The sequence below is a fragment of the Sphaeramia orbicularis genome, chromosome 4 (assembly GCF_902148855.1).
Source record: "Sphaeramia orbicularis chromosome 4, fSphaOr1.1, whole genome shotgun sequence".
Lineage (NCBI taxonomy): Eukaryota > Metazoa > Chordata > Actinopteri > Kurtiformes > Apogonidae > Sphaeramia > Sphaeramia orbicularis.
The window spans coordinates 33,321,992-33,331,800 of NC_043960.1; positions in this window are offsets into that span (position 1 = coordinate 33,321,992).

A 9,809-nucleotide genomic window follows, 5' to 3' on the forward strand; every position below is an offset into this window, starting at 1 on the left:
GCGAACCACTTACAACTGGAATTTTGGGGAATAGCTATGTAAATATCATCAAAATACAGTCCGCACTAATGCTTAGATGACTGCAAAAATGTTTCAAAACCCTCATCCTCATTTAGCTTAACTGTTGCATTTGATTTAAGGCCTTTTAGGATGAGATGAGGCCGACGCTGGTGGATGTTTCTGAGGTGATAACCAGAGCGTGCATTCCACTTTCACCTGCTTATTAAATGACTCTCAGGCCAAAGAAGCCTCTGAGTATCAGATTTGGAAAATGAATTATCCTTTAAGTTGATTTTGGGTTTGATTTTTGCTTTAAAGTGACCTCGGTAATCCACATCATGACAACACTATTTCGTGCTACATTACGTCGGCCTTTTCCATTATGAAATCCTCTTGGTTCCATTAAGCTGTTTACTCACACACATCCCTGCACACATAAACACAAATGCATAACTATATATAAGCTGCACACATGGGCGACACACACATTCATATGTCTCAACTTACTGAATACATGCAATTGCTCAGTTCTCAGATTTGCTAAAATTATACATATATATATATATATATATATATATATATATATATATATATATATATATATATATATATATATATATATATATATATATATATATAAAACACTATTTGCAGATAATCCATATGTGAGAATTTGCTTTGATGTGCCAAACCAGAGTGAGGGCTAATGGATCTCACCCACAACAATGGAGCACACTTAAATGGCATGTCTGCCTGAGGGAAATCACTTTGCTTCAACTCCAGCTCCTTCCTGCTCTCACTGGGGAGTCTGCTGATGCACCGCAACTGGATTACTTATGATTAGTCACCTTGTATTTATTTGTAATTAGTTTAGGGTCTTCATTTCTGCCGCACGTTTTTGATTACCATTTATCTCAGTAAGATTGGTCGCTTTTTATGAGAGGGTAGATGTAGTGTTCTGCATGATAGGCTGTGCAAACCTGGGGAATTTACTTTGGAATCTCTCATTCTAGCCAACCTCATTTCTTCTCCTTTTGTTTACTCAGGAATAATAGGTTCCACCTTGCAGATGCTGAGTGATAAACACATGGATGGATTCTGTAAACTGATTTAGCCGATAGTTAAGCATTTATGGTTGGTTTGGGAGGTTGCATGTTTTTTATTTCACTGAAACATGGGCCTTGCTACTTCTAAATTCTTCATTTTAACAGAAAAGGAGTGAATATGAACGTAAAGCTACAGTAGGCAGGAATCAGGAAAACACACATCGTCCTCCTGCACCTCTCCCTCATGGGTGTATTAACTGAGGTGAATATACAGAAAAATTATTAGACCATCAAAAGTCATCAAAAACAATGGTTATGCAATCAAGTACTAACTCCTGTGTGTATCATGTGACTAAAACAGACAGAAAAGAAAACATGGAATGCCTAAAAGCACTGGTTTTGTCAGTACAATGCCATAGCTACTGATGTAAGAACTGAAGTGATTTTGGTTATTATCAAGACAACATGGAAAATCAGCTCTGAAATGAAACTACTATGAGCTATTTTTGTTGTTATCATTATATTTGTCCAAACAAATGAACCTTTAGTTGTACCAGGCATTAAAATCCAATCCAATCCCACTTTATTTGTAAAGCACTTTAAAACAACCACAGTGGACCAAAGTGCTGTACAGAAGAATACATAAAAACCAAAATAAAAGAGTAAAATACAAGAATAGATTAAAAAACATAGAACAACTGTACAAAAAAAGCCAGTGCTGTACAGAAAAATAAATAAAACCTAAATAAAAGAATAAAATACAAGAATAAATTAAAAACATAAAAAGCAGTACAATTAAAAAAACAACTAAATAAATAAATAACAACAATAGAACAACAATAGAATAAAAAATAATACATTCAAACATCTCACATGGTTTCAAAGGCCAAGGAGAAAAGATGTGTTTTGAGAAGGGACTTAAAAACAGACAGAGCGGAGGTCTGTCTGATCTGGAGAGGCAGATGGTCCTATAGTTTAGGAGCTGCTGCAGCAAAGGCACAGTCACCCCTGAACTTGTGCTGAGTTTTTGGTATACCCAGGAGCAGATGATCAGCTGACCTAAGAGAGTGAGGGGGTGTATTAAGCTGCAGCAGTTCGGAGAGGTAGGGTGGGGTGAGGCCATTTAGGGATTTAAAAGTAAATAAAATAATTTAAAAATTAATCCTAAAATGTATGGGCAGTCAGTGGAGAGAGGCTTAAATGGGGGAAATGTGCTCATGTTTACGTGTGCCGGTTAAAAGACGTGCACCAGCATTTTGCACCATCTGAAGACGGGTGACGGAGGAACCACTAGCCCCCACATAAAGTCCACTGCAATAATCGAGCCTGGTGGTCACAAGAGCATGAATGACTGTTTCAAAGTGGTGTCTAGAAAGAATTGGTTTAATTTTTTCCAGCTGCTTCAACTGGAAAAAAAACTGGATTTAACGACTGAAGTGATGTGACAGTCAAAAATTTGAGACCAGCATCCACTTTAAGTCCAAGGTTTGTGATGGTTGGCTTAATGAACTGGGCCAAGGGACCCAGGTTTGCAAGGGGGTGGGGGTGGGGGGCAGTGGTGCCACCAAAAACCATCACCTCTGTCTTTTTCTCATTAAACTTTAAACAATGTATAGCCATCCAGCCCTTTATGGCATCAAGACACCTGAGTAGAGGTTTGACAAAAGATTCATCCTTCTTTTTGAGAAGGGCATGTATCTATCTGACTGTCGTCCACATAGCTAAATGAACAAAACATTGAAGAAAACACTGGTGGTCTAATAATGTTTTCTGCGACTGTAGGACTATCAATTCCCCTAGTGTCCAATTGTGGTACTGCAACAAAAACAATCCCATGGCACCCAAAAAGCAGACAACCAAACAATACAATATACTGCAAGTGTAAATCACCCCATATCATTAGTTTAGTTTATATAATATAGAGGTTATACACAGTCAGACCAAAAAAAGGGTCACACATAATATTTAATTGTTTCCACACAATGATTATACAATGTCACAATACAGGGTGGGGAAGCAAAATTTACAATGAATATTTAGTTGTTTTTTCTCAGCAGGCACTACGTCAATTGTTTTGAAACCAAACATATACTGATGTCATAATCATACCTAACACTATTATCCATACCTTTTCAGAAAGTTTTGCCCATATGAGTAATCAGGAAAGCAAACGTCAAAGAGTGTGTGATTTGCTGAATGCACTCGTCACACCAAAGGAGATTTCAAAAATAGTTGGAGTGTCCATAAAGACTGTTTATAATGTAAAGAAGAAAATGACTATGAGCAAAACTATTACGAGAAAGTCTGGAAGATACTATTAAAGAAGAATGGGAGAAGTTGTCACCCGAATATTTGAGGAACACTTGCGCAAGTTTCAGGAAGCGTGTGAAGGCAGTTATTGGGAAAGAAGGAGGACACATAGAATAAAAACATTTTCTATTATGTACATTTTCTTGTGGCAAATAAATTCTCATGACTTTCAATAAACTAATTGGTCATACACTGTCTTTCAATCCCTGCCTCAAAATATTGTAAATTTTGCTTCCCCACCCTGTACATGTCAACAACCAGAGCTCTGTTCATTTTTAGCCTAGATCTAGTATTGGTGATGGTAGAGTCAAACCACTGTATATAAGTCTTCTGCAAAACATCCTAAACATTCTCACTGGGGTTCAGGTCTGGACTCTGTGGCGTCCAATCCATGTGTGAAGATGATCTCATGCTCCCTGAACCACTGTTTGACAACTAGAGCCTGATGAATCCTGGTGATGTTAAAGGTGGTCATTTAGTGTATTCATGTAAATGATTAACTTGCTTATTTTCCTCATAGGGAACTGCGGTCTGTGCATTTTACCCATCCTGATACATACAATGGACCTACCATTAGCATTAGCACATAGAACATAAATTCGGAGCAGAGAGCTGCCACTGGAGGCCTTTGTGGACCAACTCTAGATCTTCATCAGTACCATAGTCAGGGGCACTGACAGGAGAATTAACCAATATATACCTGTTTTTTTTTTTTGTTTGTTTGTTTGTTTTTTTGGTTTCATTAACTCAGCTGCGAGGCTACGTTCAGACTGCAGGCAGATGTGGCCCAAATCCAATTTTTTTGCCCATATGTGACCTGTATCTGATCTGTTAAAGATAGCTTGAACAGCACAAATCTGAGTTATTTGCCCATATGTGACCTGTATCCGATTTGTTAAAGACAGTTTGAACAGCACAAATCAGATTTTTTAAAATCCGACCCAGGCCACTTTCATATGTGGTCCTAAATCTGATACGTACCTGATGTTTTGCAATACAACTTCAGTCTGAACAGCCAGATCGCATTTATCCAATCTTTATGTCATAGAAATGCAACGAAGTCACAATTCTGCGGGAAAAACATATTTACTTCTGTAAACACAGTGCATGCCTGCGTGGTCGCGTATTATATCAGGACCTCTTTTGCGCATGCGGGTCACTGCAGGGTCACATTCAGTTCATTACTCAAAACTAATTGAAGTCGCATTTAATGTGTAATATGAACAAGCACACAAAAAAAAATCGGATTTCACCAAAAAATCTAAATTGTGCATTAAGACCTGTTGTCTGAACGTAACCAGAGTGGAACACAGAACCCTCTTGCTGTGAGGCTACAGTGCTGATCACTAAGCCACTGCACCCCCCAAGGTAGTCAGCTGACCCTATTTTATAGACACATAACATGATTGAACCTAGACCTGACTAACTGAACCAACTCCACATCATAACACTGCCCCCACTGGCTTGCACTGTAGGCACTAGGCATGATGGGTAATCACTTCATCTGCCTCTCTTCAGTCTAGAACAGGGTCAATCTGGACTCATCAGACCACATGACCTTTGTCCATTGAAACACAGTTCAAACTATATGCTCTCTACAAACTGATGGTTGGTTAAGAAATGAGAAGCTCCTCACTGCACCAGTTAGAGTTAAAGAACCTGCAGATGAAACTATTAATGACTGCAGTAATTATCCAATGGAAGAATGTGAACTACTTGCTTAAGGCGGCCATACACTGTGCGATTATTACGATCGTTGCACGCAGCTCCATCTCAAACTGTGCGAATCAATGGTAAAGTCAGGCTCACAATTCATGTTCTCACACCGTACGGACCGACGCTCGTATGCGACCTGACTGCACACACTGAAGGACCATACACCAGAGGACGCACCACACATTCAAGTGTTGTATCCGGAAATACAACGTTAAAATACCGAGGAATCCGTAAAAGTGCATAGACGATTGTGTATTGGTGTGAGTCACGAAATGGTAGTGCTAAACAAAAACCAACGAGCTGCTTTGGCAATATGTGCCATTACCTGCAGGGAATCAAAAAGGAAGAAAAGATGACGACGTGTTTGGTGCAGGAATTGGTTGTCCAGACGTGGACAGTATGGGCTGTCAATCCTACAGCGGGAACTAGAGGGAAGCTGCAAAAGCTAAACTACACTAGGACAATAACCAGCTACTGGAAGCTTGTACACTACTGTACATTTCTGCGTTCGTGTATGCACAGTGTGAGAATTTGAAGCCCATGGGCTCGTGGCACTGCTTTGACAGTGCGATACCCTCATGAGGAGCGAGCAGGATTTCAAACAGCTCCGTTTTCCTTGCGAACACATGATTGCTGGTTGTGAGGTGGTTGTGAGGTGTTAATGGCTTCTCCTTACCCCATGTACACTGCACAAAGCACGACACACGATCAGAGGCACATCTGGCCCGATCCCAGAAAGAGTCGCACGAGTGAGAAATCGTCTCTGAAATCGTACAGTGTATGGCCACCTTTAGTTAAATCCAGGTGGCAGCTAATTTTGGGCAGTGTACTGTATATGTGCTAAATCTTCTAAACTCCCAGAGGAAAGAACAATATAGGGACACAACCTCTGAGGTAAAATATAATGTTGGAAGATGTGGGCATGGGCCATCACGTGAAAGTAATCCTGGAAGCCAGAAAACCAGTGATCAACTTTCAGATTAAAAAAAACGGGTCTATTTTGGAATTTGGCATCTAGTTCTAATAACACATTCATGCTCTCCCTTCTACCCTCACTGTCTGAACATAGACCTGTGCGACTGTAGAACAGCCAATAGGAACACCCTCCAAATAAACAGACCTGTGATTGGCCAAATTCCTCAGCCACTGGCTACATTTTCTAAAAGCTGAAGACAGATCCAAGACAGGATACAATCTAGTCCCCTCTCAAACCACCTGAGTCATAACTTGTTGAAAAGTTACTAATGGATTTCTGATGCTAAACACAACTGCCTACCCCAGCTTTAATCAGCATTTACTGGTCCTACAACCCAACACCGTACATGAAGAATAAACTTTTTGAAGAAATATTTCAATCATCAATGAATCTCATGGTGGCATCAGCTTGGCAACCACAGCAGTGTCATTCTCCACCGCTGATATTAAAAGGAGATTCATCCTCATGTCTGTCTGATGGCTAATGTCAAAATGGCATAAGTCAGTAAGCAGGGAAAATGTCATGTAATGCCATCTGTTGGTGGCACTGCACAGAAAAAAAAGAAAAGAAAAACTACCAAGGGGATTTTTGATAAATGATTGCAAACCATGCATCCATTGAGGCACATTAAGTGCGTGTATTAATTTGTTTGTTGGACCCTCTAATGCAAAGCTCTCCATTTGGTGTAAAATAGCAGTGTTTTATGTCACAAAACCTAAAATTGTTGCCTGCTACCAACATTACAAAGCTAACTTTCAAGTTTATTTTTAGGTCATCTCATGTTCCCTAATGTAGTTGTTCCAATATTATCCATTTCTCAAACTGAGCTTTTTCCACACTATTCAACTTTCTTCTAATTGTTCCTTTGCTAGTTCATCCAACCATCTGCTTTCTTGGCCAGTCCTGATGTGATTTTGCCAGAACCTGTGAACATCATGCATCTCACCATTGCGTTCCAACATGTCTAATTACATTGATTAGGTCTGAGGGGTTTTGTCTGTTGCTTTTGTTCACTGGAGCACATACACCATTTATCAAGTTAAAAAGAACTTGGGGAAAGGATGCATCCCATCACTGCATTTCCCTCCTCTCCTCATATGATTGTACTGTAGGCCCAAACATAATGATAGTGATTAGACTCAGTCAGGAGGGGGTTGTTTAATGGTTAAATGGTTGTTACTCCTGTTAACATTTCAAGCAACAAAGTAGGTACTTACTTAAAATGTCATGTCCAGAAAAGTCATCTGATGTAGCTCAGATCATATGTAGAGCATAGAAACAGGCCTGAGTCCAAGCTTTAGTGAAATGTGAAGCTCCTCAACACACTATAATGGTGTGAACTGTGGTCCATAATTGTCCTGTTTCAGCCCACCATGGAATCAGCAAACAACTTAAAATAGAGCCTTGGCTGGTGAGCTCTCTTACTTAGTGCGGTGTTCAATAACACAGAGAGGGACATGCAAATATTGGTAAGGCAATAATTGGCAGTCATGTTTGGCCTGAAGTAGCAGGTAACTCTATCCTTTCCATTATGTATGCTGTGAACTCTGGGGCAAGGAGCACTGTTAAAGCGTCGCTTTTTACTGTTAAAAGGCTTACCTTCTGACAAAAACAGGCTCAGCTTACACCGCGATGTCCTTCACAGTGGAAATGTAGTCGTAATGCAACAGGAGAAACAAAGAACCTCCTGCACCACTGGACTCTTATCTCCTTAAAGCCACATTTACTGGAAGTGGAAATTGCCATGCAGTACTTTAATTAAAACAAGAGTTTATTAAAAAAAAAAACATGGTAACTAAAAACAAGGAAATACATAGTTTGTGTTATAGCTTGAAGCATAATTTTTATTTTTAAAAAAATCAATGTTGTACAATTAAGCATAAAATGTAAATGAATGTAAACTATAAAAATAAACAATAAAGTAACAAATGGAAGCCATAAGCTAACAGCATGTCATGTAGCAATGAATGCTAACATGCTAACCAGTGTTGGTGAGTAGTTTAACCAGTAGCCCACATGGAATAGCATTACATACTTAAATTAGAAGATAAACATAACTGCAATCTGTCAGTTTGACAAAAAAAAAAAAAAAAAATAGGGTTAGGAGGTTCCATCTAAATGTGTTATTTTCCTTTAAAGCCTCTGTGTAGGAAACAGACACACAAAGGCCAGGGACTATGTCTGAAGAGAATATATATTTTTAGAAGTTTTTTAGATGTTTTTTTTTTTTTAATGTTTTTAGAACTTCTCAGCGTCATTGGCCACAATAACCTACAATATGGAATAGTTAAAATACACACAGACAAAAATATCTTGACACATCACTTACAGCTCATAACACTTCCCATTCTCAATGAAAAAAAACAAAATATTATGATAATAAAAAAAAAAAAATAAAATAAAAAAGTTCCTGTCTGTTTAGACCAGCTCTAAATGTAAAGTGCCATGAGATAACTTTTTTTATGATTTGGCACAATATAAAATAAATTTGACTGATTGATTGTTGTCAGTAATTATTATGATATATGTAAAAAAAATTAGTATTACTTTACATTTAGAGACGTATCTTCCCATGTGAGAGTTGAAGAAACTTGACAGTTACTTGTAGTTTAAAATGATTATTTATGGTCAGAGAGTGGTAAATATTGCAGAATATTAACGGCACAATATTAAAAGCAATTATGAAGATAAATATGTATGAGTAAAACAAAGTAAAGCATTTTGTATGTTTTAGATAACAATGCAAACAAAATGAACCTCAAAAACAAATTGAAAACGTTTATCGCAGCGACAATTAACAAAATTTTATATTATATACTGATGTTTTTAATCATTGTTTTCCAGTCCAGCCTCCTGTTAGTAATGAAACACCTGAATTCAATGTGTCCCACTACTTTTGCCTATGCAGGGTATACTACTCATTATAACATCTAGTTTGGAAAAGAGTAACTATTCATTTGTAACCTTCCCAAAACTGTTACAACTCACAGCATCTACCTCTTCTGTGAGGAGACTAAACATTAGTCAACAACAAAACACACACACACACACACACACAAATTAATTTCAAAACCTTCTCCAAACCCCAGATGTTCTATGAACTAACCAAATTATTAGTTTTATCCATTTTTCTGTATTTCCATATTTACATCAGGCTGGATTATTAAAAGATTACAACAAAAATAAATAAATACAAAAAAATAAACGAGACCTACTTTTTCTCCATTGATATAAATGTTTATTTACTCAGTGAATACTACAAACATGACATCTGGGCTTAAATGGATTTTATTGAAAAAAGGAGTATAAATACAAAAGGAATGAGATAGTCAACATTCATGTTATGTTTACTCCCCCCGCATTTCTTCCCCTTTTACTGGTTTGACTCTTGAAAAGCATTCCTTGTTCCATTTTCCCCCATTCTCCTCAAGAATGTAGTAACAATAATAATGCATTAAGTGGGCTGAGTACTCTAAACACTCAGAGCTTCCTCTCACAGTAAGTGCAGAACCAGTTTGCCTGCTGTTGAAAGCATCTTACAAAGTCCTACAGAGTTCACCCCTACACCCCCCGCCCGGCTCTTTCTCTTTCTCTCTCTTTCTCTCTCTCTCTCTCTCACTCACACTGTCTGTTACTCTGATGACGAAATAAAAACATGTCAGACTGGGGTCTTGCACTGTCCAGTGAATCCCAAGACCTCGACACGTGAAATGATGGTTTTTGTGCGGGCGTCCTACGATGCCTGCAGGAAAAAGTCCCAC